Here is a 23,586-nt window from a genome sequence, read left to right as displayed (position 1 = left end):
CGGATGTGCACAGAAATGGTGCAAGCCGGTGCAAAACTTTTTGGTGCAAAACTGCGTTGGTGCAGTTTTGCACCAAAAAGTATAAATCAGGGCCTAAGGGTGTTATATGTGTAAAAGAGCAAGAGAGGTTTTCTGCCTATGTAGTTGATATACTCATGCATATTAAAGATTTGGACACTTCTGCAAATTCATGAAATTTATGTTGAAATATTTTGGAAATACCTAACGCCAAGTTGTTTAATCTGCTGCCATTTTGTATACTTATGTTAAACCAACCCCTTCGGCTCTCTTCCTTCTGATGTGCACAGGCCTCATTTTTATGCCAGGCACAGTGAAGCAAGGATTCACACTCAAGTTTTCTAAGCATCTGAATGCCCCGTAGTTATAGCATTTCTGATGGATATTTTTTCACATTTTGGATTCTGTCACATATACCTTCCAGTGATTGCCCACATGAAGGACATATAGAAATGTTGGGTAAATGTGGAGGGAACCTAGTACTGTATGTTTGACTCCTTATGCATATGGAGTTGTGCCTCTATTTGCTTCAGATCTGTAATTTTTGCTTTTTGATCATTTTTGCATAACTAAACATGTTTTAGACATTAAGTAGGCTCATAGCTACTTTTTCTTCCCAACTATTTAGACACTCTTTTTTGCAGTTATTAATACATTCTCCTATGTTTCAGGTTATATATTGAATATTAGTAAATTTGAGATTTGAGATGCTTCCATTATATATGTTTTATCTAAAGGATATATTCAGAATTATAATTTAACTCCTACAAAACTTAAATATTATCTAGGAATTTGGTTTTCCAGTTCAATAATTCATACAATTAATTTTAATTTGCTATGTATATAAATATTTGATAGATGATCTTAAAAAATGAATACTCCTCTTTATTTCTTTTCCTGTTGAGGTCATTTAAAATGTACTAAACCGATAATTGTACTTGTTGCGCTATATTTCCTATTACTTATTTTACCCCCCAAAATATCTTGTTCTATAGATTTCATACTTGCTAAATTTCTTTGGAATAATAAAAGGATTGGAAATCACTTTCCAAATTCAGGCAAAATCCAATGGAAGGAGTAATAAAATAAATTCCAAGACATTGAAACTCCTCTCTAAGTATAAATAGAGTGTGTTTTTATATCACCGTTTCCTTTTTAAAAAGTGTTCTTTTATCATGTAAACCCAAAAATGGTTAACTCCCAACCTTAAACTGCTAATTGTACATTATTGCTTCAACACATCACCTGTAATTTTCCTGAAAATATATAGTTTTATGTATTCTCCTATATGGAATGGCAAACATATTACGATAAACAAATCATTCTTTGGATGTCTTGGTAAAATAGGGGTATCGTTTGGGTTAGTTTGTCGCATAGGCTCTCATTATCCTAATGAGACTACTGGATTTTGAGCGGCAAGATCGTTCACAGTGTGGGGGACTGAGTCTGACCCACAGTGGATGACACTTGTCACTCTAAATCCGGGTTTTGCTCCGGCTAACTAGCAGTGCTTCATCTCTCCCAAATGGAAGAGACAATTGAGCAGCTGAGCGCATGACATCTTAGTACTTCCCAGGGAAGTCATGGTCGCTCAGGTCACAACCGGTTCTCTCATACACAGTATGGTCTCATATATAAATGACAAAGGCAGTTTAAGTTTTAAAGATTGGTTTAATAAAACGACTGCATTTTAGATAGCAAAGCGTGAGCTGCAATAACCAGAACTACACAACACAGTGAGATTAAAATAGTAACAATGAGAGTGAAGCACAAGAATAAGGCTATCATAGTGCTGCTAGATTATTTTCTCTCTAAGTTATATTTCGAGCACAGCATGTGACGCCTGCCTTTCAGGTTCCCCTGGGAGGACATCAACCCTCATACCTGAGCAAAGGCCTGTAATCTGCATCAGCATCTGCAACGGGGCATTCAGCATCTAGTTGTAGGTTCCTGGCTGGAATCTCCCTCTTGACGTATACTAGGACTAGGAAGTGTTTTTATAACTAACATGCAGATTTTCTAAGAAAATGTCCCTACGTAAGGATGTGTATTTTCTTCGAATACTGGAGACTAAACTTCTACCACGTTTACCGGCAATGTACCAGACTGTAGCCTTGACTGAAGCACAGGGCGATCAAGAATGCATTATTTGAGAACATAGTGCTGAACTAAGCTAAACAGTGTGATAGAAGAAATTAAAACAAGACCGTAAAACCGGTTATTGTAAAATAACAGTGCGAAGCTGAATAAAATATATCTAGGGCAAAGTGCACAGCGGCCTAGTATGATAAACTAACGTGCATGAAACTATATTAAAAATGGCTACACTACAAGTTAATGGTGGAAACTATTATACATTTTATTAATTGCAAGAATAATAATATATTCCTAACTCATTCAATACACAATATACTAAGGAGTTTATTTACAAGCTCCTTGAGCCACTGTAGCATCACTTTTTTGACACAGTGGCGGTGCAAGTAGTCCCCTACACTGCACTACATTTACAAACTGCCGCAATGAGACTATTGTGCCAGTTTGTAAAGTCTTGTGCCATGTTATACCTCCACCAGGTATAAGGTATGCAGGGTTGGCGTTCCCCCGTTAAAAGCCATGCAAAACTTGCCAAGTGAAATCTACAATATTTCACAGAGCCATTCTGCGCCTTCACAGCGTCAATGTTGTAGTGCCTGCCCAGAGCAGGCGTTAAAGTTACGCTTTAGAGCCGCTGCCTAGAATCCATGCTGAGTCCAGTTCACTCACTAACCATACAATTATTAATTTTGATGATTTTATAGTGCTGTAAAATGCTTCTCATACTTATACTATATTAAAGTTAGTGATTGAAGAAAGAGACAAATCTAAATTGTAATTGTTATGGGAAAAGGATACCAAAATGGTTTGGTTTCTTTTCTCTGTGGTCCAAGATTTGAGGTAAAATGGGGAAAGAATGAATGACTGTATTCTTGATATTTGTTGGTCATAGTCTGTTAAAAAATGCAACACAGACGTGTATCATTTTTAAGAGCTGGTCTTTCACTCGCATCCTGTCACGCACAGCATTGTCATCAATGATGTCATTGATGTAACATTGGAGGAAACAAGCAGTGCATTGCGAATGTGCAATTTATAGTTGAATTTCAGTTGTTTTGGTTGTTTAAAATGGAATGTTTTAACTGACATTTTCACTCAATTACTATGTCTCTTTAACCTCTGTTTTTCCAGTGAATTTCTGAGGTGTTTTTAGTGTACAGTAACATATTATGGCAAATCCTAATTATAATGTCACCTTAACCTTTGTTTTTTTCAAGAAATTTCTATTTTTTTAATGTAAAGTAAGATGTAATCACTGTGCGCAGTGTGGGGTGGGTTTGGCAGAGGGCAAGGCTTGTAGCCATGCTCTGCGCTGAACCCCTTTCTGGCGTCCCATCCCCCATGGGTGTGCATGGCTGACTATGTGATTTAACAATATAAAGGATGTCGTTTTCAGTAAGGTAGACCAACTGACTTTATGAAGGGTCAGAACACCAAAACATGAAAAGTGGTCAGTCCTATTGGCTATACCAAAGAGTCAGGGTAATAACATATGTAAGGCACACTTATTGTCTTTGTCAGGAAGTCAACAATATTTGTATTCAAATGTATCCTATATACATTTACCATTGCAATTTTCAATAAAAGTGGATTTAATGACCCGGGAGACTTGCTGTATTTTTTAATGCTGATTGGGGCAGCTGCACTTCCTGCAGCCCTCACAACATAAAAAAATGCTTTGTGGTGCCCCTGCTGCTCCTCAGGGCACCTCAAGGCTACATGTATATAAACAAAAGCCCTGCAGGGCATTATGGGTGCTCTCTGTTTGGAGGAGTAAATAATAAATTAGCGGTTCCTCCCACTCTTTTATTGTACTTTTTCTTTACAAAATGGTATTTTGAACGCCCTGGTTCCCACCTGGGACACCTACACCTTTATATTAGACTGGGTGTATGTGGGGAGCTGCAAGGCTGCTGCAAGCCCTAGCCACCACCTTGGTAAGAGCCGGTTGTTGTTTTGGTTTAGTTTTAATTTTGGAAGTGGGTGCTGCAGTGCCCACCTGGGGCACCCACATGTACCAGAAAGTTGACGGGGCAATGGGGGCCACCATGGCCTCCCCGCCCCCAGTTGATACCCACCCAGGACTCCTTATGGGACTAGCAGTAGCCAACACCATTCTCCTTTGCTCCAGCCCACGTGGGATCTGCTTATTTTTCTGCTCCTGCCAAGGCAGTTACGCCCACACTCTCCTGGGCAGGAACTGCAGTGTCCCAAGGGGTGGGGTCCGATGATCCCCTCCCCTGTAATAAACACTGGTCCCAGGGGCTGGGGTCTCTGGGGCCCTACTATGGTTCAGGGAGGGGGGCTACATGCTGCCTCTCCTTTTTTTATATGGCCCAAGGGGATGGTCCTCTTAGAGGCTTGGGGGACACACATGCCCCCTCCCCCTAACTGTAAATACGGGGGAAAGGGTCCCTTCGCACCCCCTCCCCAAAAATGCATTTGCGCCACCCCCATGGGACCTCTCCCACCCTGAGGGGGTTTCTTTAATAAAGGCAAGAGACAGACAATTTTCTTTAAAAAAAACATGGATTCTCAGTGTCTGTGAACCCCCTACCAGCCCTAGGTGGCAGGGTATCCCTACCATGCCCTTTTTTTGGCAAACATATTTTATTGGCGTTTAATGAAGAGGGATCAAAAATGGAAAATGAAACATATACAGTGTCCATACATGTAGCATGAGCAATCTCGGAAGACTGCATAATAAACAATTACTACATATAAAATACAATCTGCATTGTATGCAGTAATTCTCATTTTCACAATATATTATACTGAAGTATCACTCCCATAATAATACCCTGTACCATTAAGGTTGAGTGCAACATGTTTCCTATGATCTCAATTTATAAACCCATCCCCCATCCTGTTACCTATCTACTAAAGGTTTGGCTGGACATAAATAGCTGTGTCCTCTTTGTTGGTAATGTATGTAATGTAAGTATGGGTTGAGTCACCGGGAAGGCAATGGCATGCAGATTCATGTTCTAGATGGAAAACCCGGCAGGTCGCACTCTGAAAATGAACACAGTCCGGGGGAGAGGCGTTCATCCACAGTCCCTGCCACATGGTCTCTCCTATGTAGCAGTTGTTCCTTCCTTGCCAGGAGTTCAGTCCCGCCTAAGCCCCTCCCATGCAGTCTCCATGAGGCATCTGCCACGTTCAGCATGCCTCAACACATTCATACATTCATAGTCAACAAAGGACGTGATCTCTCCCCGCCATTTCATAAGGCGCACGGCCCTGCCTTTTTCTAGTTGAGGGTTATTAGATTTTTGACCAGTATCAGGGCAAGGTCAATGAATTTGGTGGTAACTTTGTGTTTAGCTGGTCTGGGAAGAGGCCTAAGAGGCAAGTCAAACTAGAGAGTTCCTCGTTGCAGCCTGTAATCTCATTTGTAATTGTTAGCATTTCTGCCCATATACCTATGTTGGCAATTCCACACCATATGTAATAGTTCAACCCATGCCGCACTGCAGCGAAGGTAAGACGTTTCGGGTGGTATGAACATATTGATTAATTTTCCCCAACGTAAGATACGCCATATGGAGGTAAAAGAAATTAGGGGGTGATTCTCACCCTGGCGGGCGGCGGAGGCCGCCCGCCAGAGTTCCCCCCTCCAAAATACCGCTCCGCGGTCGAAAGACCGCTGAGGGTATTTTGGGATTTGGACTAGGCTGGCGGGTGACCGCCAAAAGGCCGCCCGCCAGCCCAGTGCAAATCATCGTTCCCACGTGGACGCCAGCTCAGAATTGAGCCGGCGGAGTGGGAAGGTGCGACGGGTGCAGTGGCACCCGTCGCGTATTTCAGTGTCTGTAAGGCAGACACTGAAATACTAAGTGGGGCCCTCTTACGGGGGCCCCTGCAGTGCCCATGCCATTGGCATGGGCACTGCAGGGGCCCCCAGGGGCCCCACGACACCCCATACCGCCATCCTGTTCCTGGCGGGCGAACCGCCAGGAACAGGATGGCGGTATGGGGTGTCAGAATCCCCCATGGCGGCGCAGCAAGCTGCGCCGTCATGGGGGATTCCCAGGGCAGCGGAAAACCGGCGGGAGACCGCCGGTTTTCCCTTTCTGGCCGCGGCTGAACCGCCGCGGTCAGAATACCCTGTGGAGCACCGCCAGCCTGTTGGCGGTGCTCCCTCCAACCCTGGCCCCGGCGGTCCATGACCGCCGGGGTCAGAATGACCCCCTTAGTTTGTTTAAATCGGGCATTCTGCGAAACCCTCAGAATCTAGATAAGGATCTGTGCTCAGTCTGTGTCAGAGTTTGGGGCACCAATGTCAGCCACCCATTTGTCTAACAAGAGGGTGAGCACATCCCCCATTACTGCATTGTAGAGGCCTGCAACAGCTTTATACCTACCGAGGTGGCCATATTGTGTGACATCCCTTATGTGTTGTGGATTCAGTCTCTTTGTCCCTCCATCGCCATCATAGCACAGTCGAGAGTGCCCGGTGTAGAAAAAAGTGGCCCACTGACAAGTTGCTGTAGCCTGCAGGTCCTACAAGGCTTGTACTAATCCCCCAGTGTAGAGGCCTCCTAGTTTTTTGATGCATACTGTCATCTACTCCAAAAGTGGGCAGAAAGCCAACTGAGAGGTATTGCTGGAAAATAGGGGGCAATTGTTTTAGTCTTTTATAAGGATCTGAGTCAACAGTGCTTGGCCACCACCTGTAGGTCCCCAGGACTAGTCCCTATCTTCCTGGGTTACAGCACCAATCAAGAAAACCATTGAATCATGGGCATGGCTGGCTCTGTCTTCAGCTCCCCTCGGACCCATCACATCACCTATTGCAAATTGTGCCACCAGATAATATGATTCTAGGTCAAGGGCTGCCATGCCCCCATCGATGCTGGGGCACTGCAATTTAGTCAGTGCCAGCCTGTGGTGGCCGTTATTCCAGATCAAGTCTATCAGCAGGGGTTTACGTCACAGGATGTACGGTAAGGTACTATTACGGGCAGGGTACTAAAGAAATACAGTATCCTGGGTAGTGTCACCATCTTAGTTAATGCTATTTTCCCTATTACAGACAGGAGGAGTGTCTTCTGGAATTCTTCCCAGGTGAGGAGCACTGCTATTGCGCTATCGACAATACCCTCTAGTACATCAAGTACATTCCTATAGAGCTGCACTCCTAGGTATCAGAACAAGGTCTGCTCCCATCAGGGGACTCCGGGGACCTCAATGTGGTCTGTGGTAGGTCACAGCAGGAAGAAACAAGTCTTTTGCCAATTTACTTGTATTCCAGATATAACGCCAAAGTCATCCAAGAGCCTGGAGGCTCCAGCAATTTCAGTTCATTAATCGCTAAGGAAATGTATTATGTCGTCTGCGTAGAGTGCTATGTGGTGTGTCTCTCCGAATGCCAGCATACCAGTGTATAGTGATCCCTGCCTGCCAGTGGCTCCACAGGGGTGGCAAAGAGCAGGGGGGGGGGGAAAGTACCACTGCCTTGTGCCCTGCTCCAGCAATCTAGTCCAGTCGATGAAGTTTTTACCCAGGCCAACCCTATCCATCACGCTGTATAGATATTCCTAATTTAGATTGCTGAAAGCTTTCTCTACATCAACGGGCATTAGTGCTGCCTTAGGGTTTAGGTGGAGGGCACAAGCAAAAGTGCTGTAACCCTATGGATGTTTAGAGTCGTATTCTGTTCAGGGATGAACCCTGTTTGATCCGCATATATTATACTTTGCATGTATGGCTAAACTTTTGGCTAAAATTTTGTAACCTATCTTCAACATTGATAGGGGCCTGTATGCTGCCACATTGTGTGCCGGGCACCTGTTTTAGAAGTGGGACTATTAGTGCCTCTCTCATAGTCGGTAGAAGACAGCAAAAGTCGTTGTCATCTTATGCATGTCTAAGAGTCTGGGTGCTAGCAGTTCGCTACACATGAGGAAAGACTCCACCGGGAGCCCACCAGAACCCGGCACTTTAACCCGAGCCATTGCAGTGATGGCAGCGACTATTTCCTCAGTCGCTAGGTCTGCTCCCACTTTCACCATTGAGTCCTGGTGGAGAGAGGATATGTCAACATGGGCAAGATATGTGAAAGCAGTTTCAGGTGTGTGTGGTTCTGCTGGGCATATAGGGTAGTATAGTAGTCCTTGAACAGCTCATTAATTTTTGGTTGTCTAAATAATCTGTCAGCCTGAGTGTCTTCTAACTGCAAGATGGGGCATCCCCATTTCGATGAGTCTGCCAGCCAGGCCAACAGGAAGCCCGACTTGTCTCGCTTTGCATGTTTTCATGCTATAGATTCTTGGTAGTCTAAGCAGTGGAGCATTCCAGCCATTTCTGTGATTGCCTCTTTAATAACTCTTGGCACTGATCACAGTCAGTGTGGCTATTCTGTTCTAATTGGCACAGCGGGGCCTCCTGCACCAGTACCTCACGTGTCTGAGTTTTGCAGACCCACCTGTGTGCGCTATAAATTGCCCTCTGATCACGATTTCAGAAGCCTTCCATTCTATTAGGACAGAGGAAGCTGTGAGCACATTCTCCGTGAAATACTGACAGATTCCCTCTTCAATGGTGTATCGGAAGGCCTCATGCTCTGGGTTGTCGCTCTTAAGGCTCCATGTCCGGATATTAGGTGGGGGAGGTATCTATGGTAATGTCAGGAGTAATTGCTTATGATCGGATATGGTGCTGGCCAGGTACTCAGAGTGAGTCACTGCAGAGTGCACTGCAGGTGTGCAAAGGAAGACATCTAGGCACACATGTAAACAGTGTGGCATGTAGTGATAGTGATAATCTTTAATGATCTGATGAGTCTCCCTTCACATGTCGACTACGTCCCTCAGTGGGAGCGATCCATTATGGGGTCTGCTATACAGTTGAGCTCCCCATCAATAAGAATGGGGAGGTGTGTAAGTGCTGCCAAGACTGAGGAAAGCTTGTCAAAAAATCAAGCTTGGTTGGTGTTGGGTGCATAGCAATTGAGGAGTGTGCTATCCCTCTCATCCACCCTCCCGCTGACCTTCACATATCTGTCATCCCCATCCATTTTGGTCTCCAAGGCTTGAAAGGGTACCCTTGGTCTTACCAATATGTGTGTTCCTCTAGCAAATGCAGAGTATGCTGTATAATAAAGCTGTCCCTGCCATCTCTTGAAGGGCAGCACCCTCCTTGAATGTCAGGTGGGTTTCTTGAAGTAGGGCAATGTGAACACCCCTACGTTTCAGAAAGGCTAGAGTCTTGTTCCTCTTTTCAATTGTATTAAGCCTCCAAACGATCCACGTTATTATTTTATAATCCATGTTAGGACCTGCCGTTGGAACCAACTGTATCATCTAGGGCCGTGTACACCACGATCCTGGATCACCATTTTCACCTTCCCCCCATACTCACCTGTGCAACACAGTTGAATAAAACATCATTGGATTGGGATAGGTTGTACCCACGACCCCAGAGCAAAGAGGCAACATCTTTTCTATTGAAACTGTGATTGAAACAACAAATAGTTCGCGTATAGATTCACGAGGAACTTCGGTTGGGTGTTGGTCGGCTCCGCGGGCAGAGACCCAGGGGTGACAGCTCATCCCCAGAACAATAACAGTATGCCCAATGTTACCTTAGTAGGAGGCGTTTTGCCCCATCAGCAGTCTCTGTCAACAAATAGTTCGCGTATAGATTCACGAGGAACTTCGGTTGGGTGTTGGTCGGCTCCGCGGGCAGAGACCCAGGGGTGACAGCTCATCCCCAGAACAATAACAGTATGCCCAATGTTACCTTAGTAGGCGGCGTTTTGCCCCATCAGCAGTCTCTGTTTGGCTCAGTGGTCTGTTGAACCTCAAGGGGTACAAGTGTTAACCACTCAAGTGTTCAGTCAAATGCTTTAGCCCAGGTCATCAGCTGATCTTTGTGGGAAGTGAGACAGTTCTGTTCTGGGAGAGGGGTGAAATGTGGAGCCCGATTCTTGATCTGAGACCATCTCCTCTGATGATCCCCACCTTCCTTGTTGGGGTGAGGGCATGCAGGTTGTTCTAAGGTTGGCTGCTGCTTCAACTGCCCATTGACAGTTCTGTTGGGTCTGTTCCGTCATGGGCAGGATGGTCAGCAGAGTTCTATAGTTGGTGCCATGGTCTGGACACCGCAATCTCCTTGGTGAGGGCGATGGCTTCCCACCACCCCCGGCAGGGTAGCCACCCAGGCCCATACGGCTTGTGGGTCAGTGAAAAACCTGGTATCTTCATCTGACATGGCTTACAGCCTCGTGGGGAAAAGCATGGCGTACTTGATCCAAAGCTGTTAAAGACACTTTTTGACCTCCACAAAGGAAATCAGTTGCTTCTGGACTGCCATGGCAAAGTCTGGAATTTATGGTGATCAATCATGAGCTCTTTTAGTTCTGGCTTCCTGTAGGACATGACCCCGGTCTCGGAACTGCAGTAATCTTTCCACTACTGGGCGGTTTCGCTGGGACCTTGTAAGCCCTCGCCAAGTCTCCAGAAAGGTGAGCATGTCTTGCTCCTCACATTCTTCCGGTAAGCCCACCACTGATATTTGTTCTGCAGGCCCTGCTTTCCTGCTTTTCTTCTGCTCTGTGTTCAAGGGTCTGAAGCCTTCCCATCATGTCAGCTGTAGTTGCTTTAAGGGTTCCAACTTCCATCTGTGAGTCCCCGATGTTGAGGTCGCTGAAGTGACTCCCTCCAAGAGTTTGCTCTGGTCATCTTGGAGAATACTCAATTCGGCCCTGACAAATCTAGTTTTGTTTCGAACGTCTCCCTAGATTAATTAATTGCCAGAAGGATGGAATCCAGCGTGGTCCTGGATTGCATTGGGTGATCTTGAGAGGACCTCTCTCCTCTTCCCTGGGGGGTGCCAGTGTAGCACTCCATTCGTACCCCGGGCCTTTGGGTGTCGTCCCATGGTCGCTTGTCAGGTAGCAGGCACAAGAGAGTACTAAGTAGTAGCTAAGACATTTTCCATCCCAGATATATCACTTAGTAGCAGTCTTTGGAGGGTTGTGAGCAAACTGGTGTAGCCCCCTACTAGTGACCCCGGCAGGCTGCAAGAGGGAACAGACCCAGGGGAACCCTCTCTCCTCTAGTTGTGGGGGAGGGCAGTGTGTGCTCCCAGGGTTTTTGCAGGTGATCTCCCCTCTCAGAGTACCAGTTGTGCTGGGGCCTTAGGAATTTTCCTCAAATGTACCCACTCTTCAGATGTTGCGGAGGCACACAGTTCTGGACCTCAGCAGCTTCTGTGGGGGGTCAATCAGTATGGGTACGGTAATCTGGTGTCAGCTCCTCTGAGGTGACTCTCGAGCAGTCAGATGCCCTAGCAGTCTGCAAAAAAGGTCCCCATCACCACTCTACCCTTAGGCCGGTCACACAGGACTCCGGCATGTACTGCCAATGGCACCAGACAGTAGTGCCCTCAACACATCTGCAAGGGCCGAGGCTCACTCACGGGTGGGATCTGGTTATAGCATTCTAGTCTCTCCATGCTGTCCTGCAGTATATGGTCGTCGGGTGTGGCATGTCCAGTGCAGTCAAGCTCGAGTGGGTTGCTTCGGCTGTCCTTTGTTGCTTGCTGGTTTCCAGTATCTGTCACGGGTGGCCCACTCAATGTGGGCAGGTCTTCTCCATGTCAACTCACCCGAGGTGGCACTCCAGTAGCCAAGTGGGCCTCAGTCATCTGCGAGCCACAGTAAGGGGTCCTGCTCTCCCCTCTGCTCTCAGTGATAGCTTTAGTACATAGCTGCCCCATTGCTATTGCAAGGCCCGCAGCCTACCTCTCCGTCAATCAGTCACAGTTATTTGGTCCCTCCAGGCTTCCCGGCTGTGTATGACAGTGTAGGGAGCCAGCAGCAGCCGTGGTTATCAGACACAGCAGTTTTATAGCAGCGAAGCCTGGGCAGATTGCTCTAGCTGTTCTCTATTACGCGGGTCCGCGGGCCGCCATTTTAGATCTCTTGCTCGCTCAGCCCCGTCAGTGGCTCCTTTTACCCAGCGCTCACCCCTCAATCAGCTAGGTGGTCTCCCCATCACCAGCAGGCACTGCCATGGGTCACCAGTGCTAAACTGGGGCTGTTGGGTCGATATTAGCTGTAGGATGTGAGTAGATAGCTACTGTGTCCGGGGGAGCTCTCAGAATTTGCTGCTCACGCCATCAGCTTTAGGCTACCCCCCTCCCCTACCCTATTCCTTTATATGTTTTGGCCTTTTTTTCAGGACAGTGGACTGAGTCCCCAAGTCCTAAAATGGCTACCATCACATCTTTTTTTGTTGTGATGGCTGCCAATCAGATCCTCATCAGCGTGAAATATCTATATTTTTAACATTAATTTTGTGAAAACTACTGAACATATTAGACCACATCACTAAAAGGCACTTTCTCAACCAAGATCTAGCTCATATATACATATATATATATGTGTGTATTACCAACTGTTTTTTTTTTTGCTTCCTTCTATCTTTGGCACCGTTTGATGAATCGTCACAAATTTTTCCAAAACATGTGTCAAGTTGGGTCTTGTTGTGCATGGAAAGTTTCAGGGTTATCCGTCAAGTGGGGCCTGGAAAAAAAGCGGGGTCAAACAAGTGTTTTTCCAATGTTAATTCCTATAGGGATTTTAGACACAACAGAATTACACCAAATTTGGCAGAAAAGGTAGCTCTTGGTCCAGACAGTACCCTTTTTTTGGTGTAAATCCGTTCAGTAGTTTTTGAAATATTAAAAGAAAACCAAATTTATACACCTGGAGGTGTGAATCCTTCGCCAATCCTCCCAATCTCTTGCAGAGATCAGATTGGCTGCCAACATTTCAACCAGAAAGTGTTGGCAGCCATTTTGGGACTTGGCTTTAGCCCAGTTCCAAAACAAAAAGATAAGGGGACAGGGTAGGAATATCCTGAGCTCCGATTCTTGGACCAGGTGTTTCCCTGGAACCCCGCCAGAGAAAAAAAGCATTTTTCTTTTAATTCACAACTAGATTTGCGAATATTCCTAAATTTCATTTTTTTTTGTAAAAGCAAGCATGGTCTTCCACACTTGCTTTTAATTTTGCCCCTGGGTGGGTTTGGTCCCGGGGGCATGCCCATTTAAAGTTTTGAGGAGGTAGGCACATGGGGCCCCCCTCCTCAAGCTTTCAAAAGCCCATAGGAGCACCATAATAAAAAAGGGGGGCCCCAGACACCCCTGGGCTCCAGGGACCTCCACCTCCCCAGAAAAAGAAGAAACACAGAAATGCAGGGGGGCACGCAGACACTGCAGGCCTCATGGACCACCACCTCCCTGGGGCTACAATAATAAAATTATTAGGGGGTGCATGCATTTTGTTGGGCCGCATGGGCCTCCCCGGGACCTGAGGACCACAACCTGCCCGGGCCAATTCCCTTTTCAACACAGAAGGAGGGGTCCTGATGGCCAGCCCTGTGCAGAAGAAATGAGGGGGCAGTGCAGCCTCCCTCCTGAGCCAAATATGTCCTAAATATGGCTCTAGGGACTTTCAGACCCCAGGGCTGGCTCCTGCTACCTCCCGAGGTGCCCACCCTTCGAAGGTAGCCATTTGCTTTTTCTTGGCGGGAACTGTGACAGCTCCTGCCAAGCAAACACAGACATAACTCCGCCCACAGCAAGCGGGACCGTTAAAATTGCTCCAGCTTGATGGGAGCAGAGTTTTCATCTCTTTCCCTGTCAGCTGTCATGCAGGCAAGGAAAGAGATATAAAGATTGCTCCCGCACGCAGGGAGCTGCATTTCCATCCCCTAATGGGATGGAAGAGAGAGAGATTGTTCTTGCAATGGTCACTCTGTAAAACGACTTGAAAGCGTCACACTAGCATAATGTTTGATTCCAATGTTATAGTTATGTTTTGATTCACAGGAGAAAAGAGTTTTGACTGACCTAGTGGTAAAGCTTTTGGACTGTCATTCAGAAGGTTGAAGGTTCAAATCATGATATATCATTGCAGTGTGTCTGTTTATTTACTCCTGTTTCGAATGTTAATCTTTGCTTGTGATAGAACATTTACGTCTTTGCCCCATCAACATATTTGCTTTGAATGTCATAGACAATGCACAGTAATGAGTTGCCTGTGGTCTAGTGGTTACGTTCACAGACCCTTACACAGAAGGTTTAGTGTTCCAGTCTAGGTATTTCAGTTGTCATTTCTCAGCTTTAATTTCTTTTCAACTTCAAATATTTAAGGTACAGAGAGTAAGGGGATCTCAATCTTCTTACTTGTCAAATAAACTTTCTTTTCAATTTGTCAGAAAATTTTTCTTTCTAAGTGGAGCTGGGCTGGGTGGTTCTATGGGGTTGGCTGCAGGGCCTGATGACAGGCCAGGCCCTAATGACAGGCCAGGCCCTGCAGTCAACCCTGCCGCTCGTGGCCAAGGGCCATGCGTGGCACAGGGTTGGGTGATTAGAGGGGACCGTGCGCAGCGGTGGCTGGATTAACGTATAGGGATTTCAATTACTTTACATTAAAAAAACATCGAAAAAACGAAGGTTAGAGGGACGTTATAGTTAAGGAATAGAATTTGAAAAAACATATAAATTCAATTTTAAAAAACAAAGATTACAGGGACATTCTAGTTAGGCTCACATTTTAAATGTACAAAGCTATAGTTATAGAAATTCAGCTGTTATAGTTTGAGTTATTTCAAGTAACTACAACTCATGCCTTAAGGTAAATATAATACATATATATATATATATATATGTATATATATATATATATATATATATATATATATATATATATATATATATATACCTGGACATCACCCACCTCACTATTCTCCATGCATAGAACCCACCCTGCTATGGTGTTCGGCATGCCTGGTGGTATCATTGGACTCTACTCTTTATCTATTAAGAGGTGTAGACTCATACACCAGAGCTCAATGTACAAGTGGGGCTCTACATGTACGTGTGGTTTATTCACAAGATCTCACCAATGTAACCTCCAGGCTTACATAGTCCCTTGTGTAGAGGAAGGATTAAACCCTAAGAATGAAGACAGACAAATGGTTGACAATGTGCCATGCTTAGGTCCTTATGGCAGAAAGGATTAGCATGGGCCATCAAATTCAATATATTTACACAAATATACTCAGAGTCATCTGGATAGTTAGTTCCTGGGAACATATGTCATTTACGCAGAGGTCTAACAACCATAACCAGACTCAGTTTAGACCGAGTGACCCTCTGACTTTCAGATAGGAGGTTTTAATCAGGGTTTATTCTAGTTTGTGCCACCCTCCCTGTAAGCTCTGTGGGGGCTTGCTCAATTCCCCAATTATCAAACAGGGGTCCTATTACATATAGGGCGCACTTTCCCTGTTTGCGCCATGGCGCACCTTCAAACAGGACCGCTGTGTGTAAATAGGGAAAGTGCACCCTATTATGTTGAATGTGCTGCCCAAGGATCAACCAATATTCTGCAGATCCCATACTTTCAATGCACATACCCACCAGTGTACCAGTTGCAAGGCAGTCACCACCCCAGTAAAAAGATGTAGAGGCCCAATAGTTTATTGTTGCCAGTGAGGGTTGGTAGCAGTGTAGTGGTAACTCATCACATGTCTGCTTCTTACTTCATTCAAAGGAGACTAGATAATCAGATCTGGGTAGATCCTCTGCATCTCCAGTTATGCTCTCAGCTGCAAATGTGGTGCAACCGTGGGAGGAATCAGCCCAGCTGTAGTTTGTATTAGCTTAGAGCTGCACATTCTTCCTCATGACCCCCAGAAAGAATGGCATCCTGCTATATCACCATGGTGGGCAAGACCCAGTTCAACTCAAGAGGACTATCCTGCTCTGTAGGTCCTCGATAATCAACTGATTCCAAAATTCACATCTCACATGCACTACCATTAGACTTACAAACTATCATCCTTTTCCTGGCATTTCCAGTCACATTATCCTCTGCTAAAGCAAAATCATGACTGCTTTCTGTGCCTCGGTCCACCCCTCCACAGGCACACCCACAGTGGCAACCCTGGACGACGTGCAGGAACACCTCATCGCCACAGGTATGCACACACTGGAGACCTGGGGGCATATTTATCATATTTCATGCAGTACAGCAAGCCATCTTGCTGCGTTGTGTGAAATGGAAAGGACAGGAATGTGCAGTATTTAACATGATATTGCTAATTTCTGCGTTTCTTTGCACTGGCGGACAATGTGCTGCCTTGCGCCAACACAGGTCCCCTTACTCCATGGTGCAAGGGTGCCATCATTGCAGATAGGATTATTTTTGTGCAGCAAGGGGCAACTTTCTGCACAAAAACAATCCTCAGAAGCATTGCTCTCTTCTAAGGCCCTCATTATGACATTGGCGGTCAGTCCCGCTTACCGCAATGCTGACTGCCGCCAACATACCACTACCGCGGCAGTATACCGCTACCCATATTATGACCCACACATAGCAATCAGTCACTATACAGACACACACACAAGTCCGCCAGCCCAAAGGTTAGTGATAAACTGGTGGTACCAAAAATAGACACCGTTACGCCAACAGAACTAGGCCCATAACATTATGACCCACGAATCACCGCAGCGGACATTCAACCGCAGTAAACCATTGGTGGTACATACCACTGCGCTCAAAATACACCCACACCAACAAAACAACACCACATTGGACAATTCAAACTACACACACCTGACACACATACACATACCACACCCACACCACTATAAAACACACACACACATTACCCACATTCAATTATGACTAACAAAAATTGCCACTAGAGAAAGATACAGCAAGAGCACCCACACAACCAGAGCCACAGAACACCATCACCCATACACCATCCACACACCTCACAGCACACACCCCAACACATCACCCCACACACCCTCACACACACCATTCACACTACACCCATGGCACCACAAACACACCCCAGGTTCTCAGAGGAGATGCTAAGGGTCATGGTGGAGGAAATCATTAGGGTAGTGCCACAGCTATTCGGATCACAGGTGCAGCAGACATCCATTGCAAGGAAGATAGAGCTATGGCGGAGAATCGTAGACAGGGTCAACGCCGTGGAACAGCACCCAAGAACAAGGGATGACATCAGGAAGAGGTGAAACAATCTACAGGGTAAGGTGCGTTCCGTGGTAACAAGACACCAGATAGCAGTACAGAGGACTGGCGGTGAACCCCCAACACCTCCCCCACAACTAACAACATGGGAGGGGCAAGTCTTGGCAATACTGCATCCTGAGGGCCTGGCAGGAGTAGCAGGAGGAATGGACTATGGTAAGTCAACTCTCTATTACTTTCACCCCCCCACAACCTGCATGCCATCCCATACCCCCACTCCTACCCTCACCCCCATCACCCCACCACCTCACATACACACCACCATCACAACCCACCCATCCCAGTACCCAGCACTGCATGCACCACCAATGCATGGACACCACTCACAGCCCCGCATAGACACCCATCACCACAGCATGCACACTAGAGCGAATCACCTAGCCTACAAAATAACTACTCACACAAGGCAAAGCTGACAGGGCACTCACCACCATAGAGGCCAACACAACCATGCACAATATGTCACACAAAGAAACAATAACACTACATTTATATCCCCACAGTTCCCCACACAATGTCACCGGAGAGAAGGTGCCAGCATCATCCAGTCCCCCCACAGAAGAGGCCCACAGTGATGACAGCAGCTCTGCTTGCCTGGATCAGAATGACCTACCTGGCCCATCAGGGAACTCCGGACAGTCGGTTACCCAGGCACAGTCCCATACCACCACAGAGCCTCCCCCCTCAGGAAACACCACCACAGCACTCACCCAGTGGGCCCATCCCTCTGACCCCAGGACACGCCAATCAGCAGTGTGTCCACCACTACAGGGACCCCAGGCAACCCCACAAACACAGGACGATCAGGGACCTGGGGTCAGTGGCAGTGGGCACACGGTTCAGGGGACAGAGGCACAGGACAACAGGGAGGACTGCTGTGCGACAGGGGGAGGACAGGCCCAGGGAACCAACTCACCACGAGGCACTCACCAACATCCTGGGAGCATACCACCATTCCCAGGAGACCATGGACCAGATACTGGCCAGGTTGCAGGAGACCCAGCGGCTGCAGGAGGGACAGTACCTGGGGATCAGGGAGGGCCTGAGAGACATCCACACCACCCTGGTCACCATTGCAGGGGTGCTGGCAGACATGGCCAACACCATGAGGGAGGCAGTGGCACACCAACGGGTTCCTGACACTAGCCACACCACAGAACAGCCCTGCACCTCCGCCGACGCTAGTGGACAGGAGGCCCCGCCACTGGAACAACAGGCCACCAGCACCCCACCCCATGCAGAAGGAGAACCACCACGCAAAAGGTCCCTGCGATCCAGGCAGAAGTCAGAGAACATTGCCAAGACCTCCGCCAGGAAATAGGACTCACCTGATTGTCACCATTGTGTCCCACTCTGTCACCCTGTCCACCTTGAACTGACATTGCTCCACTTCCTATGCCCCCTTGGACAATGCACCTGTGATACCAACAGACTGGACTCTATCCTGGACATTTCTCCACCATCAACCCAGCCTATTGCAATACCCCCTACACATATTATCACAGAAATAAACACCCTTGGAACAAATACAAGTATGGAGTCTGTCAATTGATTGAAATATGTATTACTTAAACAAGCTGTAAACATTGCAATTCAAATGTACAGTTATATTTACATAGGTATGACCTGCAGTGGGCAGCAGTAAACACACCAGGAGCCAGAGTGGGGCACAGATATCTGAAAATAGAGAAGCCAAAAGGTACAGTAAGTGGCCATAGAAAAAGGGAAATCAGGCTGCCATGTACAATGTCCAAAACAAAACTGCAATGGAAGGTGAAGTTACCATATATTACCTGTGTGTCACTGAAAGTTCTGTTGGATTATTGTAGTTATGTTGTCCACATCCTCTTCCTCTGCCTCCTCTTCGTCACTGTCCACAGGCTCCACCGCTGCCACACAACCATCCCCAGGCTCATCCTCCTGCATAAAAGGCACCTGGCGTCTCAAGGCCAGGCTGTGCAACATGCAACATACAACGATGATCTGGCACACCTTCCTGGGTTAGTAGTACAGAGATCCACCTGTCAGATGGAGGCCCCCGAATCTGACCTTCAGGCGGCCAAATGTGCGCTCAATGATCCTCCTTGTTCACCCATGTGCCTCATTGTAACGTTCCTCTGCCCTTGTCCTGGGATTCCTCACTGGGGTCAGTAGCCATGAGAGGTTGGGGGAACCACAGTCACCTGTAAATATCGAGGGATACCTGCTAGCCACACACTCACCCTTAGGGACAACTCCCCACACATATGCCTACATCAACTGGGTGGGGACCATGGGCTCACCTATTAGCCACATCCGGTGCCTCTGGGGTGGAGCCATCACATATGGGATGCTGCTATTTCTCAAGATAAAGGCATCATGCACGGAGCCAGGATACTTTGCATTGACATGGGAGATGTACTGGTCTGCCAAACACACCATCTGCACATTCAGAGAGTCAAATATCTTTCTATTTCTGAACACCTGTTCATTTCTCCGGGGAGGAGACAAAGGCAATATGTGTACCATCAATAGCACCAATGATGTTGGGGATATGTCCCAGTGCATAGAAGTCAGCCTTCACTGTGGCCAAATCCTCCACCTGGGGGAATACGATGTAGCTGTGCATGTGTTTCAGCAGGGCAGAAAACACTCTGGTCAGCACGTTTGAGAACATAGGCTGTGGCATCCCTGATGCCATGGCCACAGTCGCTTGGAAGGAACCACTTGCCAAGAAATGGAGCACTGACAGGAGCGGCACTAGAGGGGGGATACCTGTGGGGTGGCGGATAGCTGAAATCAGGTCTGGCTCCAATTGGGCACACAGCTCTTGGATTGTGGCCCTATCAAGTTAGGATAATATGCCTGTCCTCCATTGTCGCCAAGTCCACCAGGGGTCTGTACACAGGGGGATGTCTCCATCTCCTATTCATCCTCAGTGGTTAAACTCTAGGGTGAAAAACGGTGAGCAGAATGTCACATTCAAGCATGTACTCAGATTAATATGCAATTTTTGTTTTACAGAAACAGTATGTGAACTTGTAAGTCAGTTGATGTGCCTATGTCTGCTATGACGCAGTTAGGTGCCATGGCCTGTGCCCCCCTGAAATGGCAGCTGCCTGACCTGTGAGGAGAGACAAGTGGAAATGAGGTAATTCCGCTGGCGTTCTGCGCCGTTGCGGTCGGCGGTCAACGACCGCCGTGAAACACCGCATTGGTTATCATTGGGGCCTGCAGGCTCCAGGAGTCAATAGCGATGTACGCCGGCGGTGACAATACGCACCGTTGCAGACGTGACCGCCATTTTCTATCTGTTCACTCACTTGCTACCTGACCTTCAACAGGACGGTATGACTAACACCTTTTCTGCTGTACTTTTCCTGCAGGTCAGCGCCTCAGAAAAAAGGGTATTTGGCATGCCATTGCCAAGGTAGTGCGGACCCTGGGGGTCTTTGAAAGGCAGAGCACCCCCTGCCGCAAACAGTGGGAGGACCTGCGCCGCGGGGCAAGGAAGATGGCGGAGGCCCAGCTGGGTCTAGCCTCCCAATGAGGAAGGGGTGCACGTCGTTCCCTGAACCCCCTGATGTTCCGCGTCCTGGAGGTGGCCAATCTGGAGTTGGATGGGCGCTTGAAGGCATCACAGCAGCCAAAAGAGGGTGAGTACAGATTCAGATTCTTGACTTTGCATGCGTTAAGGTAATACCTGGGTGAGGGATGTGGGCTGTGGGTGCCCCAGGCCAGGGTAAACATGGCAGGGTAGGTTCCATGATGGGCAAGCTCAGATGCACTCCAAACACAATAATGTTGGTAGGCATCTACTACTGGGCAGGGTCCTGTGAGTTTAAGGTGTACAGCTAATGACGTTAGGCATTGTACCCCATGGGCTGGTGACTAGCATTGTAACTGGTAGTGCATGGCCTAGTGCATAGGGCTGTTCCCTGTGAGTTGTGTATGCCAACAGTAGTGTTGTTGCTGGCATTGACCAAGTGTATCCTCTGTCCCTCCCCCCCCTTTTTGTTTTGTCACCCTGTTCTTGTGTGCATTAGCATCATCTGGCAGAGGAGCAGAGGCACCGGCGACGGAGGGAGCTGCTTTCCACATGGGCCTGGAGGCCGAATCCACTGACGGTGAGGGCACCAGTTGGATGGAGAGCGAGGGGAGCACCATGACGGAGACAGGAGGGGACAGTACCGACAGCCACTCCTCCTCCGACGGAAGCTCCCTGGCGGTAACGGACACCTCTGTGCCCACCCCAACTACAGGTACATCCGTCACCCCCGTACCAGCACCGCCCTCCCAGCAGCTCCTCAGCGTGTTTCTCTGTGGAGAAGTGTCGCACAATGGTTAGAGCGGCAGACCCTGATGCAGAGATCTGGCCCAGGACCATGGTTAAAGTCCTGCTTTGGCAGGTCTTAGGCTCAATTCCCTTGGACCAGATAATTCTCGCCTCTGTGCATAATCTAATTAATGGGTCCCACTCTGTAACTCTGGGCAATAGCTTGCTTCATCTCCACAACGGCCCCAACAGCGCTTGGATGCCTGGCTTCACTCTGGGGGTGCCCAGGAGTGGGCACCTCACAGGGAAAAGCCAGGAGGGGTTCCATAGTGGTATGCGTACAGTGCCTTGAGACCCTAATGGGTGAGTAGTGCGCTATACAAGTAAGACGTTTTTTTTACAGTTTCCCGTGCCTGCTCACCCAGGAGGGTGGGCATCTCCTTCTCCCCAGGCGCCTCAGGCCCTGCCCAGTCAGCCCTGCTGCCCTCATTGAGGAGGCTATTGACCTCCTGGGATCCCTCTCTGTTGGGCAGTCAACCATACTGAATGCCATCCAGGGTCTAGCAGGGCATTTGCAACAAACAAATGCATACCTGGAGGGCATTCACTCTGGAGTGGCGGCCCAACAGAGAGCATTCCAGGCTCTGGCCAACTCACTGATGGCAGCCATTGTCCCTGTCTCCAGCTTCCCCCTCCAACTTCCTCTACCCAGTCTGAATCCCCTCAACCCCAGCCTATCCCAAGCACACCTTCAGACCAGCATTCACCCCAATCAACACACAGAAGTGGCTTAGGAAACACAAGCACCACACTTCATCTCACAGGCACTCACACAAGCACCATCCACATGCAGACACATCAACATCCACTGCCTCCACTGTGTCCCCTCCTCTTCCTCATCTACCTCCCTCCGAGTTGAGTCTCCATTCACACCTGCATGCACTACATCCTCATCCACTACCTCTATCACCAGCACGCTTATCACTACACTCCCCTCACTGCCAGTCACCACCCCCACATCGATGCACACATCCCCTGTGCCCTCTCCCACTGTGTCTGTGATCCCTCCTCCCAAAGTACACAAACACAAGCACACACAGACACCCAACAGCCATCGACCTCACAACAGCACCCAACCCATGCACCTGCACCCAAACACAGCAGACTGACACCTCCTACATCCACTCCCTCTTCCCACAATCCCAAACCTTCACCCTCTTCCCGCCCCAGTGTCCCTAAGAAGCTTTTCCTCATCACCATTGACCTATTCCCTACTCCTCCCCCCCCGTCCTGCACTTCGGCCAGGGTGGCCAGAACCCAGCACAGCACCTCAGCCACCCAGTCCATGACCACTGTGGTTTCTGCAGCTAGTGCAGGTGTGAGAGGCTCCAAGGAGGCACCCGTCAGCACAGCCAGTGTGCCTGGACCACCTGCCAAGGCCAAGAAGGGGACACCAGCCAGCAAGGGGAAGGAGGCACCATTATCTGCCAAGGGCAGGAAGGGGCACACAACACCAGCCATGGCACTTCAGCCGTCTGAGGCTGCAGGTGAAGGGCTAGAGCCTACCACTACCGCAGCCAGCACTGCTACCTGCACCGCGGCCAGCACCGCCACCTGCCCCACCACCATCAGCACAACTGCCAGCAGCCCCAGTGGGCAGCCGTCCGAGGCTGCAGGTGAAGGGCTGGAGCCTACCACCACCGCGGCCAGCACCGCTACCTGCACCGTGGCAAGCACTGCTACCTGCACCGCGGCCAGCACCGCCACCTGCCCCACTGCCAGCAGCACCACTGCCACCAGCAGCAGCCCCAGTGGGCAACCGTCCGAGGCTGCAGGTGAAGGGCTGGAGCATACCACTACCGTGGCCAGCACCGCTACCTGTACCGCAGCCAGCACCGCTACCTACACCGTGGCCAGCACCGCCACCTGCCCAGCAGCCAGCAGCACAACTGCCAGCAGCAGCAGCCCTAGTGGGCAGACGTCTGAGGCTGCAGGTGAAGGGCTGGAGCCTACAACCACCACTGACAGCACCGCCACCTGCAGCGCAACTGCAATCCACGGAGCAGCCGTCACCGCCGGCGAGCAGTGTGTAGTAGTAACTACATGGGCTGCAGTGCATCCTGGCCCCTGC

This window comes from Pleurodeles waltl, chromosome 1_2, assembly GCF_031143425.1.
Source record: "Pleurodeles waltl isolate 20211129_DDA chromosome 1_2, aPleWal1.hap1.20221129, whole genome shotgun sequence".
In the NCBI taxonomy this organism is placed as follows: domain Eukaryota; kingdom Metazoa; phylum Chordata; class Amphibia; order Caudata; family Salamandridae; genus Pleurodeles; species Pleurodeles waltl.
The sequence above is the reverse complement of the archived record's forward strand: the minus strand, read 5'-3'. Positions refer to the sequence as shown.